Source organism: Leucopleurus acutus (assembly GCF_964270905.1).
Source record: "Leucopleurus acutus genome assembly, chromosome: 4".
Lineage (NCBI taxonomy): Eukaryota > Metazoa > Chordata > Mammalia > Artiodactyla > Delphinidae > Leucopleurus > Leucopleurus acutus.
In genome coordinates this window covers 139,739,895-139,762,502 of record NC_139146.1, presented here as the reverse complement: position 1 = coordinate 139,762,502, position 22,608 = coordinate 139,739,895, and positions in this window count along the sequence as shown.

The window sequence follows — 22,608 nt, the reverse complement described above, 5'->3', positions numbered from 1 at the left end:
TCCTGTTGCAGAGCACAGGCTCCAGAGCGCAGGCTCAGTAGTTGTGGCTCACGGGCCCAGCCGCTCCGTGACATGTGGGATCTTCCCGGACCGGGGCACGAACCCGTGTCCCCTGCATTTGCAGGCGGATTCTTAACCACTGCGCCACCAGGGAAGCCCTGTATCTTTTTTTTTTTAACATCTTTATTGGAGTATAATTGCTTTACAATGGAGTGTTAGTTTCTGCTTTATAACAAAGTGAATCAGCTATACATATACACATATCCCCATATCTCCTCCCTCAAGGTCCATTGAATCTTGATTTAAAAATGGAAACAATATATTTTTAATTTTATTAGAAAATGTTATTTGGCGTATCTTAAAAACTGAGTTAAACTGTTGGGGAAGGCTCATCCAAGTAATGCAAAGGCAGTACTAATATCTGAGTAAACTTTTTAGGCTAGGATCCAACTTACTGCTAAGAGGTATTGATGCATTTTGTTTTATTTTTTTTTTATTAAAAAAAAATATTTACGTGGTGAGAGAATTGGGGAAGTCTGCTTATTTATTTGGCTGCGCTGGGTCTTAGTTGCGGCATGTGGACTCTTAGTTGTGGCATGCATACGGGATCTAGGTCCCCGACCAGAGATTGAACCTGGGCCCCCTGTATTGGGAACGTGGAGTCTTACCCACTGGACCACCAGGGAAGTCCCTATTAATGCATTTAAAATTCTTAAAAAGACGTTGATATCTATGCATGTTATTTTTGTGCCGAAGTATGCATAGTAAGCTCTTCTCTTGTTCTTTTTCCACCCTAAATTCATTCTATTCTCTCAAGGAAGCGGGAGACCAAACTTGTGTGTGTGCCGGCTTTGGAAACAATTGCACTAGTTTTGCAATCTTGAACATGTAGCTTTACCTTTCAAAGTCAATGTTTCCTCAGCTGTGCAGTAATAACTACTCCATAGTGTCATTGTGAGGATTAAATGAGCTAATGTTTAAAAACCACAAAGCACAATGCTTTGCATGAAGCAATCAGTCGAATGGAAGATGGGTATAAAATTGTCTGGTATGAGACAGTGAGAGAGTAGTCATTTTCTGTCAGAGGTGTTCTCACAATGAAGCAAATGAAGCTAAGCCTCAGGGCCTCACTAGCAGGAACCCCTCACAAATGTACTCAGAAAAGGTATTTTAACCACTGTTGGCTGGGGTCACTTTCTCTTCTCATTTTGACTTCCTCTCTATCACGTTTGCCTTTGCATAAACCAGCATTGGAGGGATGCAGGCATTTCTGGGTTTCAGTTGTGGGAAAGTTGAGCTGGGAATATGTTTAGTTTGGGTTTTTTGGGATATATGTGACTCACACTTCCACGTATAGTTGAGTTACTGCTAGACGTCTTGGTGTTGGAATGGCTTCTAGAAAACCTCCAGCTGCCCACTGTGATTTGTGCAGGTGCAAGACCAGAGGTGTGGTCAAGCTGTTAAGTGTGTGTACGGTATCTGGCCTCAGAAATATGTGAGTGGTGGAGGAGGACATGGTTTGATATGTACTAAACTAGATGCAACTGATAGAAAATTCTTCTAAACCCTAGAGTTCACATTATAGAAACTTGGTAAAAGCCTTCCCAATATTGACCATAACCCTAAAAATTCATAGGAAGTTACCAATAATGAGTTGTGAAGCTGAAAGTTTTTCTAAATTATCAATAAAATAAAATTTGAAAACCCTGCTTACAGAGATACTGAAGTTCTTCTGTTCTCTCTATAGAAATTATGAAGTAATTGTCATATGAAAAGGTGCTCCAAGAGCATGAAGCCTAAAAAATAGGGGAAAAAGGCTAATAGAATTATGTCAGGAAGTTAATACCATTATTATTTTTTTCTGGATGTTTATAGTATATGTCAGTTTTTAGTTTGTTATTCATTGTGATTTCTTTTTTTATTCCCTGATACATTTGTACTCGTTTTTGTATTCGCAAGTTTGTAATTCTTTTTCTAAAGGGAGGCCTCAAATTGTACCAGCTTCTGGGGCACACTACTTGAATCTGACCCTCTTTGTGATTGTCTACCCAATGGCCCCAAAGGACCTTGATAAACACACCTCAGTTTGTGGCTTTCCTTGTCTGTGAGTCCTGAAGCACCATGAAACTGAGAAACCTGAATATAATAGTCAGCACTCTGCATCCGCAGCTTCTGCATCCATGGGTTCTGTATCCATGGGTTCTGCATCCTTTGATAAGGAGGGCAGGGCCGACTGGGCCATTCTATATAAGGAACGTGAGCATCCATGGATTGTGGTATCTGCTGGGGTGGGAGTCCTTGTACCAATCCCCAGTGGATACTGGAGGGGCAACTGTATTTGTAGGGATGAGATTTTTAAAAAGTTCCATTCTGCTCTCATATGGCTTCAATTCCTTTTGGCAAGCCAAGTGTTGGCTTTGCATTGCTGAGGGAGAAATTGGGGGTTCTTAGTCCCCTTCTTTCCCTGTGTAATCACACGGAAGACTTTGAAGCTATAGATTCCTGACCGTACATAACAAAATGGCAAACTATGCATCAAATAAAGGGACCATGCCCCAGAATTAAATTGGAGAAAATACATCAATATAATTACAGTTGCCTTATGGGTAAAGAAACTGAGACCTAAGGAGGTCCACCTGATTAACCACGGACACAGTGATCGGAATTAAACCCAATTAACGGTTGGATTAACTAAGCTCTATAACTCCTTGCTACCGTTGCTAAACGATTCACTTCAAAAACAGGAGGAGGAAAGATTTACCTTGAATGTACTTAGGTATTGACGTTTCCTTGGCAACAGATTCTAAGTTAAAAGCAAAATAGTGATTGAACATATGCACTTTTGTTAAAAAATTGTGGGCTCTGAAGCAACAGTCTCAGCAGCTCTTTCCCATCCTTTGTTAATTGAAAGAGAAGTTCTTTTTTTTGGATGTTGTTATGTAGCAGTTATTTTCGAAAAATCTGTCTTCTAGGCATAATAATAGGAGGCCGTTTCCCTTTCCCCCCATTCTCCCTCTGCTTTGGCCTTTTTAACTTTCTTGCAGTCAATTAGAACCATGTGTGTAATTAGCACTTACCACAACCTCATTGAGATCTTGTCATCAGTACCTGTCTCTAGCTGAAGTGATTAGTTACAATTTTGTTGCAGTTAAAGAAAACTAGTATGAACATGTATATTATTAGTAGAATGCCTATTTTTTTCTCTAGATACTTTAAATTCCTGCATTAGGATAAACCACTCCACTGCCACATTCCTTGTATAGTTTTGTTTTTAGAAAGAGATGCTCTTACTGAAATACTTTGTTTTAGGCCATCCCCTTCCTTAAAGGGATTGTGTAAAATAGAACCTCTCTAAATTGTTGGGATATTGTGCCCTACAGCTATGCTAGTCACAGTGTGGTCTGGGCCAGCAGCGTGAATATCTCCTGGGAGCTGGGGGGATCTGCTGAATCAGAATCTGCATTTTAAGAACCCCAGGTGGTCTATATGCACGTTGAAGTTTGAAATGCACTGTTCTTCAATGCTTGGTCTATTTTCTTGAGGACTTACGGGGAAAATTTATTTCAGATATAATCTAGTGGTTAACTTCCTGGGCTTGAGGAAGGCAAGGAGTTTACCTGATTGGAGCTTGCCAGCCCTTACTGGTGAGGTGCTTTTAGGAAATCCACTTAACTTCTTTAAGACCCGGTTTCCTTCTCTGTAAAATGGAGACTATAATAGTCCTCATCTCATGGGCTTAGTGTGACCACCAAACAAATAAATTTATAAATTAATCAAGCCCCATATTATGGTAGTACATGATAACCAATAAATGCTAGCCATCGTTACTGTTACTCCTACTATCAGAAGTTAATTTTTACTTTTTTAATTGAATGGTTTATTTTGTCTTATGGGACCATATAACTGATGTTTTTTTTTTTTTTTTTTTTTTTGATGGGGTGAGGGTTTGACTGCTAGGAAGTATAGAGCCAAATTTACAGCCCTTTCCAGCAGGTATTTGACTTTTTGATTGACCTCACCCCAGCTTCATCTTATTTTTTATATTTATTTTTCTTTCCTCCAATTTCCTCAGATTTCTACATTTTATCCTGTTCACCATGGCATCTTTGTAAGCCACTTCAAAATCATTTTAAATTGAGGTATGACATAAAAATAATCATCACAATTACAAATTTATTAGTCCACAACTTCCACTCCAAATTATGTTGACAGCCTTGTCTTACTTTTTTTTCTCTACCAACTTCTTGCTATCGTTACACTGGTTAACCTGGTGACCTTGTAAGGCAGGGATGCTTAAAACAATTTTCAAGGAATATTTCCCTCGCATTACCTTTTTGTCACCACTGTATCTCCAGCATGGTACCTTACACATAGTAGGTGTATAAGACAGATATTGAGTGGATAATTATGTACAAATTTACATCTTACATCACTTACAGACTTAATCTCTTCACGTTTGCTATTAAACTCAAACCTGGAATGGGCTTTCTTCATCTTTTGACTTGTCCAGTACACAAGACGCAAATCAAGTGCCACCCTTGCTGGGAGGACTTCCTTGACCCTTCAGCCTGCACAGGGGAGCTCTCCCTTCCCAAGACTACGGAATGGACTGCCTGTCTTACCCAGCTAGCACTTGCCACTCCTCCTTGTGTTGGTCACTCTCCTTGACTGACAGCACAAATTTTGGAATCAAGAAGTCACAGGTTCAATCCTATCTGGGCCACTTAGCAGCTGTGTGACTTTAGAAACATTACTCAGTTTCTCTAGGACTGTCATCTCATCTGTAAAATGGGGAAAATTGGGTGTTATATCGCTACGACAGATAATGTATTGGTTGATTGGTATATTACCTGGATATACTGTCATAATTGTGCCTATTTTCTCCCCCAAATTAAATTCAGTAATCTTCTCTTGTGGAATCAGCAGGAAGTTATTATGGGGTTATGAGTGAAGCCCTATTCCTATAACTCTTGAGGATTCTTTTTGCCTCAGGCTCCCACAGATGACAGAAGCTGCTGGAGTTGTGTCTGGTGATGATTTGTCATGAATGTAGCTGTGATTCAGTATGGTCTAGCTTTCACGTCTAAGTTTCATGATTTGTCAGGGGTGGTACAGGAGGAAGGTAGGAAATATCTACTGTTACCCAGGGATTGCTTCAAAACACAATTTCAAACTCTCCTTGGATTCCCTTTTGTTGTTTTTCTTTATTTCCCCTCTTTTTATTCTGTAGTGTTATTTCTCTTTTTTGCATTTCTCTTCCTAAGAATATGTTATAGATATCAGAGCTAATTTATTTCCAAGGGAGTACTGAGTTTTTTGTTTTCCTTTAAAACAATCTCCAGCCTCCTTGAGCTCTATGCAGGGGCATATTTTCAAGGTTCTGAAATGCAAAATGCATGAGAGTCAAACAAACAAATCTTTGAGTCTCAGAATTCTGAAAAAGAGATTAATTAAAACCATTCTCTTATAAGAAACTATACAAAGTTACATGAGATGCTTTTTCTATCCAGAAAATGCTTGGGGATATGGATATATTCTACTATGAAGTTGATCTGTATATTTTCAGAATTTTTTCTTACGAATATATAACGAATAAAAGAAGAGTTCTTTGATCAACAAGAAGGCTGGTGCATCAGAATAGTGTGCTCATTATACATTTGCTATAGGCCTCTAACTATTCTAGTTCATTCTCCATATGACAGTTGAGGAGACCTTCTGATCATCTTGCTTTCTGATTAAAGTCCCACTGGCTCCCTACTGCCTACAGTATTAAATCCAGGATGAAGGCCTTTGCTTATTCTGGCTCCAAATCACCTCCCTGCCCTAGCTTCTGCCCCTGGAGCTTGTGCTCCGGGAGCTCCAGCTGCAAAGGCCTTCTTACGCCCACTGCCTATAGGTGGTGGGGCTCTTTCCCAGATGGGCCTCTGCACAGGCTCTGTCTTCCTGTTTATTGTCAAGAACCAGCCCAAATGCCCTTTCCACCCGGATGCTTCCTTGGAATTCCCCAAACAATTATTCTTTCCTCTTGGGTCCCATAACAATTCATAGATGACATTTACATAGCACTTATTATGCTGGCTAATAATTTTTCCATTTATAAATCTCTGATTAGCTTATGGGCTATTTGAAGGTGGAGATGTTGCCTCTTTTATTTGTATCACCCACAACAGTCCACACAATGGCTGTCATGAAGGAAATATCCAATACAAGGTAGCTATTCATGGACACATTCGTGCACACATATGTTTTACGGAACACCATGCATTTTGCTTGTATCGGGTTCAATTTAATTTTGTTGATCTTATATACATGTAATGAATATTAATGCAATGAATACTTGTATCTTCTAATTAATTTTCAAAATAAGCCCAAGTTCACATTGATTTTTACAATTATGAGTATTGGAAAACGCATTAAACATTTTTTTTTCCTTGTGTGGACCTGTTATTTGAAGGCATATGTCAGCTCCCAAATGCCTCAGGTTGCCTGAGTTCCTCTGCTGTGATCAGCGTGTCAGTGCAACTGTAGTTCAGATTCCCTGTTGGTCACTCAGCTGATCTTTTTGGTCGGTAAGGGACCAAGACTACCCACAGAACTCTGTAACCATGGTGATAAGATGCCCTATTTTAACTTTTCAACAGAAGAGTTGAGATACTCTAGCACTTCTGTGCCTGTGGTTCCCAGTGGAATTTTTGGAAGCCATTCAAGCATTTAAGCTATAGGATCAGGCCTTGAACTGATAATTACTTTTTCCTCTATACTAGATACCTTTTAAATTAGGGGTGGTGATGGGTAGCACATACAGTCCATGACCTGGTAAATGTGAGGTCTAGGGCAGACCTGGGAGGCTTGTCATTCTTACAGTACACCAGTTGGGAAAAACCTCCTTTAAGCCAAGGGATGTACTTTTTTTTTTTTTTTTTAATTAATTTATTTATTTATTTATGGCTGTGTTGGGTCTTTGTTTCTGTGCGAGGGCTTTCTCTAGTGGCAAGCGGGGGCCACTCTTCATCGCGGTGCGCGGGCCTCTCACTGTCGCGGCCTCTCTTGTTGCGGAGCACAGGCTCCAGACGTGCAGGCTCAGTAGTTGTGGCTCACGGGCCCAGTTGCTCCGCGGCATGTGGGATCTTCCCAGACCAGGGCTCGAACCCGTGTCCCCTGCATTGGCAGGCAGACTCTCAACCACTGCGCCACCAGGGAAGCCCCGGATGTACTTTTTAAACAGAATTGGAGTACTTACCAAAATAATGACTGTGTGCTCTTTTACGTGTGATGAAGTAAAACTATTATGGAAGATGGATGTGATTCTTGTATAAAATCAACGTGTTTAATTAGACTATGTTATCCAACAAGATTAGTCTTAGACCTTGCTAGAATGGGCAGCTGCCTGCATCTGAGATTTAGGGGCCACCAGGAAGGTACAGTGTTCAATCTCCTCCTTTGTCTTTAGTCTGAAAATCTAACTTGCCAGCATATTTCCCTTTAAAGGTTTACAAGCCATTATAATATACGTATTTCTGGGAAAGCCATCACAGTAAGGGAGAAGCTGAAATTTAGTGGTCTGTGACATAAAACTGGTTTGTAGCCATATTTGCTTGGCCTGAGGAGTGTTTCATATATTGTTTTGAATCAACATTTAATCAGAAAGGGACTTCACAGAAAAAAACTATATTACCGTTAAACAACAGGAGATGTGGCAAGACTAAATTCTAAGGATGTTGGAGTCCAATAGCTGTTGTCCTATTTAAGGAAACCAGATTTTCTCTACGTTGTCACAGCCTTCACTCCTCCCAACTTATATTCGATACAATTCTTTAGGCCTTCCTCACTCATTTCCTTACACTCCTGGCTCCTGTTGGTAAAGAATACAGAGTAGCCTCAGTAACTGTGACAATTTTGGGGTTGACAATAAAGCATCTGCTTCATGGTTGGCCCAGGATTGCCTTCATCTCTAAGAGATCTGTAAGACTTTTTCATGTCTCTTCTCTTGTGTTGTTCCTGCTTGCTATGGACTAAGTGTTGTGTCCCTCCCAAATTCGTAAGTTGAAATCCTAACCGCTAACTGTGATGGTGTTTGGAGATAGGGATCTTTGGGAGGTAATTAGGTGGAGATGAGGGTGAGGCCCTCTTATGGGATTAGTGTCCTTGTAAGAAGAGACCAGAGAGCTCTTTCCCTCTCTCTTTCATATGAGGATACAGCAAGAAGGTGGCTGTGTCTATAAACCAAGAAGAAGGCCCTCACCAAGAACTCTACCCTGATCTCAGGCTCCCAGCCTCCAGAACTGTGAGAAATCAGTGTTTATCGTTTAAGCCGTCCAGTCTATGGTATTCTGTTACCGAAGCCCTAATTGATTAACACACTGCCCCCATTCTCCCCTTGGGATATTATCAGAAAACAAACAAACCAAAGAAACATAACATATGTATTTCTAATACATTTCCCTTCAAGCATTCATTCAAAGACTTCTTATTTACATTTGTAGCACAAATACATACATACATACCACACACATACATAAATGTGCCAGAGAAATTCTGCTTTTACTTGAGGCTGACTTGAATTGACCGAGTTTTCTCAAGTTGTTGAGTATCACCTCAGTTGGGAAGGTATTTTAGTTGTAGCTGAGCAATGCAGCAAATCTGAGTTGAGGAATGGAACTTAGTCTATAAATTTAATTGGTGTGAAAAAAAGTTGAATAATCTATTCCCAAACCCCATCCTCCACAGGAGAGACACTGTTTAGGCAAGAGGTTTACTTGGCCCTGTTGCATGACGAGGAGTTTGAGAAGAGTGAAAGCATTGGGCAAAGTCTGGCGATGCGTCAGGACTGGGAGGGGAAATATGGAGAATGCATTCTTTCTTCCTTGAAAGACTTTAGAGTCTTAGGAGTTGATCAAAGCCCTCTAATTTTCTCTGTCCAAATTTCTTACATGTTCAATGATTTCTGAAATACAATTGTTATTTTATAATTTGCAATAAAGCTGAAAGTGCAGACATTTGTGCAGGAGTTTATATGCAAACATCCTTGGAAGCATAAACAGTTTGAGTTATATTCATTCACATTAAGCTCTATGTGGTGGCCATGGAGGTGCACCACTCCAATGTCCCTTTAAGGGAAGCTACAGTGGGGAACATAGTGAACTGACAGCCCAGTTGTTGCACCTTTGGATCCACCATGGCTACACTTTCCCCAGGCTGCTGCTCACCAATCACCGATCGTGGTGTGGGGACCAGAGCCAGCTCAGATTCAGCGTGGGGACACCCCATTGGCTAGCTGTGACCATCTGAGGCTCTTCCTGCCCCATCCCTCCTTCCCTTTCTCTATGCAAATGTCAGACCTATGTCAGAGTCTGAAGGCTCTCCCTGCCTTCTCTTGCTTTTTTCTCTTCAGAGCCATTTCCTCCAATAAATCCCTTGCACTTCTATCTTGTTTCCACATCTGCTTCCCAGAGGATCCAAAATGACACATTGTACATGACTAATTATTATTGGCATAGTCAAGAGGAATTATAGTGCAGTGTCACATGAGAACCTGAGAAGGACCGTGTGGGTGCCTTAATAAAGGGCACAAAATGATCAAAAAGGACAGAGTTTCCTATCAATCGGCATGGGTAATATGTCTCTAGATACTGTGAGGATCTAGAGATCCTCTAAAATACGTTTTAGAACAAGATGCTGGTTACCGCTCTTTGGAAGTGGTAGCAGAGCTCAAATCTAGTACAGGCTTGGCATTAACTCATTAAATAATAACAATAGATAATACAATAAACAGAAAAAGTTTCAATGATGTATTGCCAGTTGTTACGGTCAATAAATGTTCTGAGTTCAGAGAGAGGAAGGAGAGACACCTGGGACTTTAGAACTTTGGGGGAACATTTTAGGATAAACCTTCTTTCTGAAAGCTGGATATCACAACTGGACAAGGGTTGGTTACTTTCACCTCAATGTAATGGAGGAGGCTGAAAGAGAGGGGTTATATGAATATTAGGGCAGGTAGTTACCAAGCATTATTTTAGAGCTGTATTTCCATGAGGAATCATAAGACTGAAAAATACTATGTTTTCATTTTGATGCTGAAACAACAGGGAAGGGGGCAGGGACAACCTTTAAAAGAATGACATCGCCTGAGAACAGGACATAAACTGATTAGAACCAAATAGGTCCAAGATGGCAGACGAGTCGACTTCCTCTGGACCCTGAGCCTCAGTATATGCTCATCATATAACACATCAGCAAGCTAAAGGACACACCCACAGGTGCCATGACAGTTCCAAGGCTGACCATAAAGGTCAGAAAGTGGGCGGTGGCCCAATTCCCGGAAATCCCCACCCCTTCTCCAAAATAGCTGGAATACTCTTTCCACTCATTAGCTTATGAAAATACCCACACCTATAAAAACTGACAACCCCCGTACCCTGCAGCCATTCTTGCCTCTGAGATGGCCCACGCTCTGTCTGTGGAGTGTGTTTCTCGCTAAATGAATCCACTTTTTACCTATCGCTTTGTCTCTCCCTGAATTCTTTCTGCGACGAGACATAAAGAACCTGAGCTTCATTAAGTCCTGAGACCAGGTGTGTGATCTCAGTTAAAAGACTGTGTTCAAGTCTGAATCTGGGTTTTGGCAGTTTCAGTGCTAGTATAAAAATATGGTATTTGCGATCCCCTGAATCATCTTCTAATTGAGGCTACCTCTCAATTTCTTTGCCTCCTTTTGTATTTATGTTCATAATTATGTTGGCCCCAAATAGTACCACTTTTCTCATCACAAGGTGATGAGAAAAAACAGAAGCAGTCTTAATATGACTGCTTATCAGTCATGATAAGCAGTCATATTGAAGAATTCTTGTCAAATGAAGAATTCTTGTCAAGTGAAGAATTCTTGTCAATTCTTGTCAAATGAAGAATTCTTGTCAAGTGAAGGCCAAGTCAGCATCATTTGTGTACTGCAGAAATAATTATTTTGCAGAACAGTAGTTTGATTAGAGAATAGTCATGACAAAATTGAATCATCACCTAGTACAGGATTATATATATCACAAATTCAAAGCCATCGTGTACTGATAGGTGTGACATGGCAGATTCAGCAAAACAATTTTAATTTTCACATTAAATGAATGTGGTAAATTTGGACATATTGCTTTTTAGTGTTTAAAATAGAATTTGTAAGTTTGATTTGGCTTGATTTATAAGTTCGATTTGCTAATTTGCATAAATCTAAAAGCGTAAGGAGTCTATACTCAGTTTTATGTACAATACGATTCACGTGTGAGTATTCTCAGCCGTTCTCCTGTCCCAGTCCCCAAAAGGGAGAACTGTTTCCTCACCTAGCTTACCTCTGCTCCCTCCCACTCCAGAGGAGGGGCTGCTTCTGAGCAGATAATTGGGAAAGAACCCCATGGTAGGTGAAGCCCAGCTGACTTGGGGGACACCAGCAGGCACGTGGGTGTGAGTGAAGCCCAAGTTTGAAATCAGTGCCTGCTTTAGCCCTTGAGCTGGTGCTTTTGTGTAGTGTACAGACTCCTCAGCCACGCTGGGGACCTTCAACAGGACCCCCGAATTACAAAGAGAGGGGTCAGATGCTTAGTGAGAGAAGCAAAGTATATCAAAGAGCAGAGAAAGAAAAAAAAAGTCACCAAGTTTAGGGGAGTTGAGAGTTTGGGGGAATTTGGGTAAGAATGATGCTGAAAGCTCAGCTTCTCTGTACACCAGTGCTGAATCAAATCTTGGAGACAGAGTTTTGGGTGCAGTGGAAAGGGATAGCTTTATTACTTTTCCAGGCAAAGGGGGACACGATGGTCTCCTGCCTCGAAAAACTATGTGTCCCAACTTGGAGAGGATAGTGAGAAGTTTTATAGTAATGGTTCAGTGAGGGCGTGATCAGCTCGTGGACATTCTTCTGATAGGTTGGTGGTAAGTAGGCGTCAGTATCATCAACCTGCAGGTTCCAGCTGGTCTGGGGTCCACATGCTGTGGGAAGCATATCATTGTTAATCATTAACTTCTCCCACCTGGAAGGGGTTTCCGTATCTGCAAAACAGCTCAAAGATATTGTTGTGTGTATCCTTTGATGGGGAACCAGGATCCTGCCCCCAAGGCTTGCACTGCATTATTGTTTCTCTTGACTTTCTCCCTGGCCTTGCATCCCCTCCCTTCCCTAATTAACAACTGCTTGAATCTGCTCCTTGGAACTCTGGAAAGGTCGTGGAGGCTGAATGAAGGCTATTTCCTGTAATCAAAGAAACGGGGGGGGGGGGGGGGGGGGCACAGAACGGCTTTGTGCCCAGGAGCGCCACAGGGCCCTCTCAGTGTCAAGAAAGGAAGTGTAGAGCGTTTAAGGAGGCTGGAGAGTTTGGGAGCAAAGCCAACCTGAGAAACATTTCTGGGGGTTACAAATACGATGCTCTTAGTGTCTTTCCTGGAGTCACAGGTAAAGGCTGGAATTCCTTTTTCAGAACTGTGAGGAAGTAGACCTGTAGAAGCTTAAAGACAGGAGGGAATCCTCAGGGTTGGTTCTTTGGATATTCCCATTGCTGTAGACTGCTGATATGCTGGTTCCTCTAACGGTGAACCAATTAAGTTAAGAAGGAAATTTCTGAAGGACAGACATTCCATTTCAAGGGAGGTATTGATAGAGGAAACAGCCTCTCCTGTAAAAAGGCACCCAGCCCCAATCCAGAGTCTGAGCTGCTATTATTTTCTGAAGTAGGGGAATTAGCATTTGATTTCTTTCTTGCTTTGCCTGGGGGGCTTACCAGAATAATAAGGAGGGATACAGCTGTCTTGAGTAGCTCCAGGTTCATAAATTCTTTAGGGTCACAGTTCTCCCACTGCATTAGCTAAATGGAGTTTTACGGTAGTGCTTATCTGTAGCAAGAAACCTACGTCAGAGAAGGCAACTAACGGCCAGGTAAAATGCAGGTAGCTCAGCATATAAAATGTAATTAGCATCCTGTCAGCTGTACATCCCGAAGAGCTCTTGCAGCTGCCCGTTCCTCTCCATCTGCACTCTCTCCGATCGCATCTGCATTGTTGCAGGAGTTTTTAATAGGAACCCGTGTTTTCCAGGAGGTGTGTTTTCCTCCACGTATTTGTGTTCACTCTTGGAACATGCTGTATCTCATCAACATCCCTATGGGCTACTCATCATGTGTTAGATGCTGCAGTGAGGCCCCTCAGACAGTCTCTGCCTCTGCAGGTTACGACCTAGCGGGGACAGAGACCTTAAATGAGAAATAATTTCAAATGCTGAGCGTGAGAGGGCTTCCGGGATCTCATTACAGGGGAAGGGAAAGTAGGAGCTCAGAGGAAGGCAGCCTGAGATGTCCAGAGAGGGCCAGCCTAGAGCAGTGGGACAAGAATGTTCCCAGCACCACCCCGGGAGAGACTGAACGGTACCCAGGAGAAAGCAGAGGACCTGCATTTCGGGGCTGAGTTAGCTGGGGATCAGCCCCACTGAGGAGGTCTGGCCTCAGTCTCAGATCTAGAATAGCCCTGTAATCCAGGGAAAGATTTGGTTTTTTATTCTAAGGGCTGTGGGAAGGCAATTAAGGTTTTTAACCTGGCAGTGATAAGATTGGCCGTAGAGTGGGGAATTCATTCCAAATGGCAGCTAATCTTTTTTGAGTGCAATCTGATTATGCCACTCTTGTTTTAAAAATGTCAGTGACTCCTTGGGCTTCCCTGGTGATGCAGTGGTTGAGAGTCTGCCTGCCAATGCAGGGGACGCGGGTTCGTGCCCTGGTCCGGGAAGATCCCGTGAGCCATGGCCGCGGAGCCTGTGCTCCGCAACGGGAGAGGCCACGGCAGTGAGAGGCCCGCGTACTGCAAAAAAAAAAAAATTAGTCCTTAATGCCATCAGAATGACATCTAAATTTTCAGTGAGGTGTGCAAGGCCCCACTTGAACGAATCCCTGCTACCTTTCCAGGCTCGTCTTAGATTCCCTGCCCCCAGCTCTGCTCTCGGCACTCCTGCTTACCCCACACTTCTCCCTTGCTCCAGCCTAGGGCCTTTCATGCCTTCGGGACCTTAACCCAGTAAATCGTTTTCAGCTTTTTACACTGTGATCCATTATGGAGACATGCACACATACACAGAATAGAACAGAGAAAAGTTTTATTATGGAAAAAATGGAAGATACATACTAATATTTCCCCTCCTTTTTTCTTTTCTTCCTTAACAATGTGGGTTAATACCCAGTTAATTTTATGACCCCGGTTCTCCCTCTTCTTATGGGACTTCACACCTGTGCTTTCCCTCCTACTCTGTTCCCTGGGCAAGTCCTACTTGACCTTCCCATCTCAACCTAACTAGAAGGGCTTAGAGAATCTTGGCTGACTTAGCAAGTCCAGCTCAGGAACTATTTCTTTTTAAATATTTATTTATTTATCTGTTGGCTGCGTCAGGTCTTTGTTGCAGCACAGGGGATCTTCTGTTGCGGCGGGCGGGCTTCTCTCTAGTTGTAGCACATGGGCTCCAGAGCGCGTGGTTCTCTGTAGTTGTGGGGCATGGGCTTAGTTGCCCTGCGGCATGTGGGATCTTAGTTCCCTGACCAGGGATCAAACAGGCATCCCCTGCGTGGCAAGATGGATTCTTAACCACTGGACCACCAGGAAAGTCCCCAGGGACTCTTTCTTAGACCCCTCATGGCACCCTGTCTGCCTGTTCTTCTTTCCTCCTTTCCTTCCCTTCTTCCGTTTCACAGATATTTAATGAAAGCCTACTGGATGCCAGGCACTGTTTTAGGCACAGGGCAGGGCGGCTTCACAAGCTCTGAGCTCAGTAGAGTCCCACATTTGGCTGGATGCCCTGCTGTTGCTGTTTGAAATTCTTAACAATTTTTAATTTTTTTTTTAAAATAAGGAGCCTCACATTTTCATTTTGTACTGGCTCTCATAAGTTACGTTGCCGTTCCTGCACTGAGGTAATGGACAAAATGGACCCAAAACCTTACCTTCATAGAGCTCACATTCTAGTGCTTACTGTGTACTGACTTCCTACCTTAAGTTGTCACCTGCATAGTATTTGCCTATTTGCCTGTCTATTGCCCCAAATAGATTGTAAGCTCCTTGAGGGCAAATACTACTTCCCGCTGTGATCTCCAGCACACATTATACTGCCTGCTACCTTGCATACATGAACAAATTTATGTAGAACAAATTAATGAACATGCATGATGCCCCCAACATTTGTCCCATAATGCATGGTTCTCCTGATCAAAGTTATCCTTGATATGCCTTTAAAAATTTTTTAAATAATGTTTTTATTTAATCTGGTATATATAAAATATAATTTCTATTTCAATTTGCAAAACATCAAGACACTTTACTTTCATTTTTTCCATACTAAACCTTCGAAGTCCAGTGTGCGTGTTTACACATATAGCGTATACTTGATATTCCTTTGATAAGATTTTACTTGTATTAAAGCTCCTTCACTGGCTATTTGCCCATCAACTCTGAAGTGATCGTTTCAGAGGAGTTAAAATTGGAAGTATATTAGTGAGTTTCATTTACATTTATGAGTGTGAAGAATTCACCAAGCAGGTCATTGAAAACAAGATTTTAAATCCAAGGATCATTTTCAAAGTGAACAGAGGACCTTTAAAAATGTTATGATTAATGAAATGGATGAGGGCAGAGAAGGAGCATCAAGCACTGAGAACTCAAGGGAAACCGAGATGGAAAGCTTGCCTTATGCTTCTGAATGTCCTCTAAACTACAACTGAGTTATTTTATAAGTTACTTATAATAATATTGGTTCAAACTTGAAGATAGAGGTATAGGAAGCACAGAATCTGTAAGATGTCATGATCATAAATTGGGCAAATAGGGCTTCCCTGGTGGCGCAGTGGTTCAGAGTCTGCCTGCCGATGCAGGGGACACGGGTTCGTGCCCCGGTCCGGGAGGATCCCACATGCCGCGGGGTTCGTGCCCCGGTCCGGGAGGATCCCACATGCCGCGGAGCGGCTGGGCCCGTGAACCATGGCCGCTTGGCCTGTGCGTCCGGAGCCTGTGCTCTGCAACGGGAGAGGCCACAGCAGTGAGAGGCCCGCGTACCGCAAAAAGAAATTAATAATAAAATAAAATAAAATAAATAAATTGGGCAAATAAAATGTTACTTGAGGAAACCAATTTTAGTCAAAAGACTCCAATATTCAGGATTTTTTGTTTGTTTCTATATCTAATTTTAAGAATAGTTTACAGGTTATATTCAGACACTTGAAGTTTTGTATATCTTTAAAACACTTTAAAGGGCTTTTAAGGGTTAGTAAAATACATGGCCTAGCCTTATCTCTTACTTTTTACTGCCATCATGTGGCCATTTCATTTTCTAGGTAAAAATCCATTTGCAAAACCTTATTTTCTATCTTTATCACGGATTATGGTTTCAGATTTTATCAGTCCTCAATTAACAGAGGTAAACTGCAATACACATATTTAGTAGCATTTTGCTATTTTAAGATGTTACATCACACAGTAGTATAATATACAATCATTACATTATTTTAATACCGAGTGAGCGTCCGTGCAATATTTTTCAAAAGGGCTCTCTTCAAACATCTCCTTGTTTCTTTTCATCCCCCCTCCCTGCCCTGGCTTTTCGGTGGATGCTTAGGCAGTAGCAGTTTATTGTAGTCTCAAGGACACACTCCCTGGGTTGTCTCTCTCTATTTGAAATGCAGATACATTCTTCGGGAATCCGGGTTTGGATTTCCTTTCTTGGATGTCCCATCTTCTGATCTTCTAGGATTGTACTAAGTCCCAGTGCCCTGAATCAATTTTCTCAAAGTCATATAGTTTGAGTCAGGATTTAGCAGAAGCAGCATATAGGTGATAAATATTAATTGCCTTCTGAGTCTCTCATCTCATCTTCCGGGTCTCTGGACCTGATCGTCTTTTCTGCCTCTCTCTGCACAGAGATCCTGTCCCAGGAGCTAACACCACCTTTCTCTTTGAGCCATGAGATTCATTTTCTCCTTTAGAGCACCTCGACCTTCCCTAAAGATTTGGACTCTCTGGCATGAAACCGCTCACTGTAATTTTTTTGTTTATTTCTTTTTTTTTTTTTCTTTTTTTTTTGCGGTACGCGGGCCTCTCACTGTTGTGGCCTCTCCCGTTGCGGAGCACAGGCTCCGGACGCGCAGGCCAAGCGGCCATGGTTCACGGGCCCAGCCGCTCCGCGGCATGTGGGATCTTCCCGGACCGGGGCACGAACCCGTATCCCCTGCATCGGCAGGCGGACTCTCAACCACTGCGCCACCAGGGAAGCCCTTTTTTGTTTATTTCTAACTTTGAATTATACAATTTATCACATAGAGAAGTATGTATTTTGTACAATTTAATAATATTTAAAAGATGACTACTTGTGTACCCACCACCCATTTGAGAAAAAGAACATTCCAGTGCCTCAGAAGTCCCCTGTGTGCCCCTGCTTAATGCTGTCCTCCCCCCACCCACCAGAGGACACCAGTATCTTGAATTTTGTGTAGGACATCCCCTTGCTTGTCTGTATAGTTTTGTTGCTCTATCAGGGTTTAATCAGGAAAGCAGAGCCACTGTGAGTGATGTGGGGTAAGGGATTTCTTATAGGAATTACACCTTAGACCTTTCAGTGAAGATCTGCAAAGGGCCAAGGGAGAAATGGAGGGAAAACCATTAAGCAGCCTCCTGAGGCACGGTGGGCTTGGGCAAGCCAGACCTCCAGGAAAGTCTAAGGATCCAAGCACATCCTCCAGCCAAGGAGTGGGGCCGTAAAGAGGGAGCTGGAGCCGACTGTGGACGTGATTGCCTCTGCACAGCCGCCCCTCTGCGGGACCGCTGCCGACTGTCTGCCCTTGGTCCAGCGCCAGCTGCGGGAAAGAAGGGCTGGGGGCTGAGCGGAGGGGAGGAAGTTCAACTGGGACTGCTTAGCACCTCCGCTCTGTCCACCACTGCATTTGATGGCCCACACCTTTCAAGAAAATGGGCTGCTGCTTCCCTTCTGCCTCCAATATTTTGCTCAAGTTCCTCAAGTCTAACCTCAAACCATTAAAAAAAAAAAAAAAAAGGGAATTCTGAGATTTGTAGTTTCTAGCTTAGTCAAGTTGGCAACAGAATAAACCAGCACTGTCCCCTAAGACAATATGCTGTTTAGTTTATCATCATAGAAGTCATGCCATATATTTTCTATGACCTGCTTCGTCTTTTTTTGTTGTTACTGTGTTAATATCATTTTTTGAGATTCCTTTCTGATGAGTCATTCACCTTTAACTACTGTATATAGAGTTCCAAAGTATGAAAGTATAATTTATTTATCCACTTAAATATCATTAGATATTTATTTCTTTCCTCAGATTTTGCTCTTCTGAGCAATATTTCTATAAATATTATGTATGTCTCCTCATGACTTTCTCTAGTATATACACCTAGAGGGAAATTGCTGGGGTAGAGAATGTACCATGTGCAACTTTATTATATTTTGCTAAATTGTTTTCCACAAGGGTTGTGCTCCCACTGATAGTGTATAACTGTTTCTGATGCTACATATCTCCATTATGAAGACATTTGGCATGTCAGATACTTTAATATTTGCAAAATCAGGGAGGCATAAAATGCCATCTGATTCTGATTTCAGTTATTTCCCCTAATTATGAATGAGTCTGGACATCTTTTTATATATTTATTCATCACAAGTATTTCCTCTTCTCTGAAATGCTTGTTTATGTCTTGTCATTTTTTTCTTTACAGAGGTTGTTCATGAATTCTAGATACCAATTTTTTATTAGTTACTTGTATTGCAAAAAGGCTATTCCAGTTTGTGGCTCGTGACCAGTTTGAGCCACTTCTGCCTTGCTGTTCTATTCCAGTCATCTATTTCCTGATCCCTCTCCCATTTCCATGCTGTCTCGCCTTTATGTGCTCTTTATAGTGTCTTTTGACGAACAGAAGGCCCACATTTTAGTATAGTCAAATGTGGCCTCTTTTCTCCCCTTATGGTAACTTTGGGTCTTACGTAAGGGATCTTTCCTTTCTTCCAGATCATAAGGATATTCTCTGTTGCCTTCTAGAATTGTTTTGCTTTTGCCTTTCACAGTGAAGTCTGTAGTCCTTAATTTTCCGCAGATAATATGATACATACTCATTTATAATTGAGTTTCAGTATGTCTGTAGGTTTGTTTCTGGCTTCTAGTCTCTCCCGTTGGTCTTGACACCTGCAAGGGCAAGTGTCCCCAGCTTGTTTTTCTTTAGCATTGTCTCACTCTTCTCATATAGAAAAGCCACTTTTTTTTTGGCATATATTTTAGAATCAAATTGTCAAGTTCCCCCCAAAACTCTGTAGTGATTTTGATGAGAAGTGGGGGACAATTGAAATCTTTACAGATTTGCTAATTTGTTCCTACTCAATCTGTTCTTCCTACTCATAAGCTTATGGCTGCAATTTGAAGACTCTCACCCTTCTCATCTGCTAGTTTTAGCCATGTGTGGTAGAGTTCTTACAAACTGGCTGCAAGTGTTCCCTTTGCTGTATCCATACTCTTTGCAATGTGACTTTGCTGCCTCTCCTTTCAATAGGTACAGTCGATTTCTTTACCCTTTGAATATGAGCTGGCCTTATGACTTGCTTTGCCTAATGCAGTGAGTATGCTGTTGTATCAGGTCAGAGCCTAGGTCTCAGTAGGTCCTCACTCTGTCTTAGAATTTTGCTGCTCTCTGTGAACAAGCCTGGGCTAGCCTGCTGGATGGTGAGAGACACATGGTTAGTCACCTCTTTTCTTCATTTGGCAGTCAGCCAATCCTCAGTAGCAAAACTGTCTGGCTGACCTGAAACTGACCAAAGATGCATGAGAAATTCCAACGGAGACCAGAAGAGCTACCCAACTGAGTCTAGTCTAAATTGTCAACGCATGGAATAATGAGCTGGATAAAACAGCTTTTGCTTTAAGCCAGTGAGTTTTGGGGGTAGATTGTTACTCAGAAATAACCAATGAATACCAGGTGACCAAGTTCTCACCAGTATGATATGAGCAGAAGTGACACCTACATGTTTGGCTTCACTAGCTTTTCCCCTTATGGAGGCACCTAACCTGGACCATGCAGATGTGGACAGGACTCCAGGGCAGCTGATCTCAAAGTGTGGTCTACAGACTCCTGCAAGTCTCCAAGACACTCTTGAGGGTCTGAGAGGTCAAAACAATTTTAATTGTAGTATTAAGTTGTCATTTGTCTTTTTCACTATGTTGACATTGACACTGATGGTGCAAAGCCAACAGTGGATAAAGCTGCTGTTACTTTAGCATAGATTTAGGCAGTTCACTATACTGGTAGGGCAGGAGAAACAGATCAGACTTGGCTAGTTTGAATGACTTTGGGGAGGTTGAGTCTACAGGGGTGGCCCCTCATTGGCCGGCACCTGGCCCTGGGATTTTTAAGATAAAGGAATATTGCCTCCTGGGATGCACAGATGCTTCACATCTAGGCCAGCATTTGGTGTCGTCAGTGTTTTGGATTTTCATGGGTTCTCGGTAATTTTTAAGAGTATGAAGGGATTCTGAGACAACAGGTTTGAGAACCACTACCCTGGACAGTCCCAAGCATGAAGATGGCAGGAACTTTAGTCCTAAACTAGTTAATCAAGCAAAGTAGCCTCTCTAGTCCAGAAAAGTCAAGCTTCAGTCTTACTTAATCTGTTCTGTTTTAGGCGTCTCTGTTACAGACACTTAGCCTTCAGCTAATTATAACAGTCATACTAGAACGGGACTCTTCATGCTTCAGCTTCAACTGAGGCACAAATGTAATAGGTACTGATAGAAAAATTGGGTGTGTGGTAAATCTGTAAATGAAGAGTTTGGTAAGGGAAACCTCTGAGAACCTGACTTAGTGGATCAAGGACATCAAAAGTATTGAGAGTATGGAGAGAAAGAAGAGTGCCAAAGAAATGTATTTAGAGAGAAGTATTTTCATGGTCTGAGGCTGCATCACCTGCCTTTGAAAGAAGGTGGCAGGGGATTTTCCACCCTAATCCAAGCTTAATGAAAGAGGGGGTGCCTGGAAGACTTTGAAATGGGTTGCCTTAAGTTGTGAGACGCAGCGGAAGGTGCCTCTCTCCTATCCTAGAAGCTGGAGGGAACTGTGCCCAGGGGTCTGATTCTTGTCCATAAAGTCTCGAGGGAGAGATACTTTGGTGGGGATTGGCCTGCCTTCAGGACATTGTTGGGTTGGAGGTGCCTGCGTGTCTCCCCAGGTGTGGGCTGCACGGGAGCAATCCAATGGGAGCTCCACATCTGTCTGAAAGGCCTCCTGGTGTGTGGAGGAGTCCTCGGCAGAAGGAGCCTGGAGGTGCGCCTGAGAAAGGAGTCGTGACCCCCTGGAGGAGAAGTGCAGCCTTCTGGGTCAAGGGGACAACAGGAGGGAGGGGCACGATGGTAAAGCACTGAGCAACCCACTGCAGCCCCACCACCAGAGGGGTCCTCTCGGTCGCCCACCGGGACCAGGGAGTATGAGGCTGTCTCATGGCTAAATAGTCCCTTCTTTCCCCTCTCCCTTCATCCCTCCTCTGAACCAACCCCAGAGGACCAGGAGCCCGTTGCGCTGGCGGCGGGTGGAAACTACAGGAGCAAATTGAAATGAAGCGACCACACGCACCTTGCTCTCTGCAGACGTCCAGCCTGAAGCCAGAGCTGGGGGTGGGGGTGGGGGGGGGAGAGCAGGAGCCAGAAGGCCAGTTTGGAGTTTTAATTATTATGTGAGACTGTGGACATTTAACATCTGTATTGAGTCTTTTTTGGTGTGATTTAAACTCATTGTACGTTACTGAAGAGTGAATTAAAAAGGGCCTTGGGGCTTCCCTGGTGGTGCAGTGGTTGAGAATCTGCCTGCTGATGCAGGGGACACGGGTTTGTGCCCCGGTCCAGGAAGATCCCACATGCCGCGGAGCGGCTGGGCCCGTGAGCCGTGGCTGCTGAGCCTGCGCGTCCGGAGCCTGTGCTCCGCAACGGGAGAGGCCACAGCAGTGAGAGGCCCGTGTACCACAAAAAGAAAAAAAAAAAAAAGGCCTTGAACCTGCCGCAGTTTTCCTCCTGGTGTGGAGATTGCCCAACTGTATGTATTTAAAGAGAGGATGGGGAACCAAAAGTAAAGTTGCATTTTAATTATGTCATGTTTCATGCTTGCATTTTCGACATACCCCGTATTAAAATAATCCATCTGCATTTCCATATTTTGATTTTTTCAGGTTTTCTTAAAGAGGGTACATTTATAACAGTAAATAATAGTTAAGAACATGCGCTAAGGAATTGCAGGGTTGTGGGAACGGCAGTGAGGTTAGTTTGGAAATGTTGGCTTTGTATTATCTGACCAGGGGATGGATGGATTGGATGATTTTTATATAACGTCTTATAACAGTGTTGAACAGATGGTAAAGATTGTATAATTTTTAGCTACGCTAAGAATATTATTTTGGATTTAAATATCTGATGTAAACCTATTCACGTCTCCATCCTTAGACATGATGGTCATATCCAATGATTTAAAAGAGGAAGCAAAGTAAGCAAACCAAAAAACACCAGTTTTCCTAACTGCAGTAGAGTATGTTTTCTCATTCTCTTCGTACCTGGATTTGAAGCGTTAGAG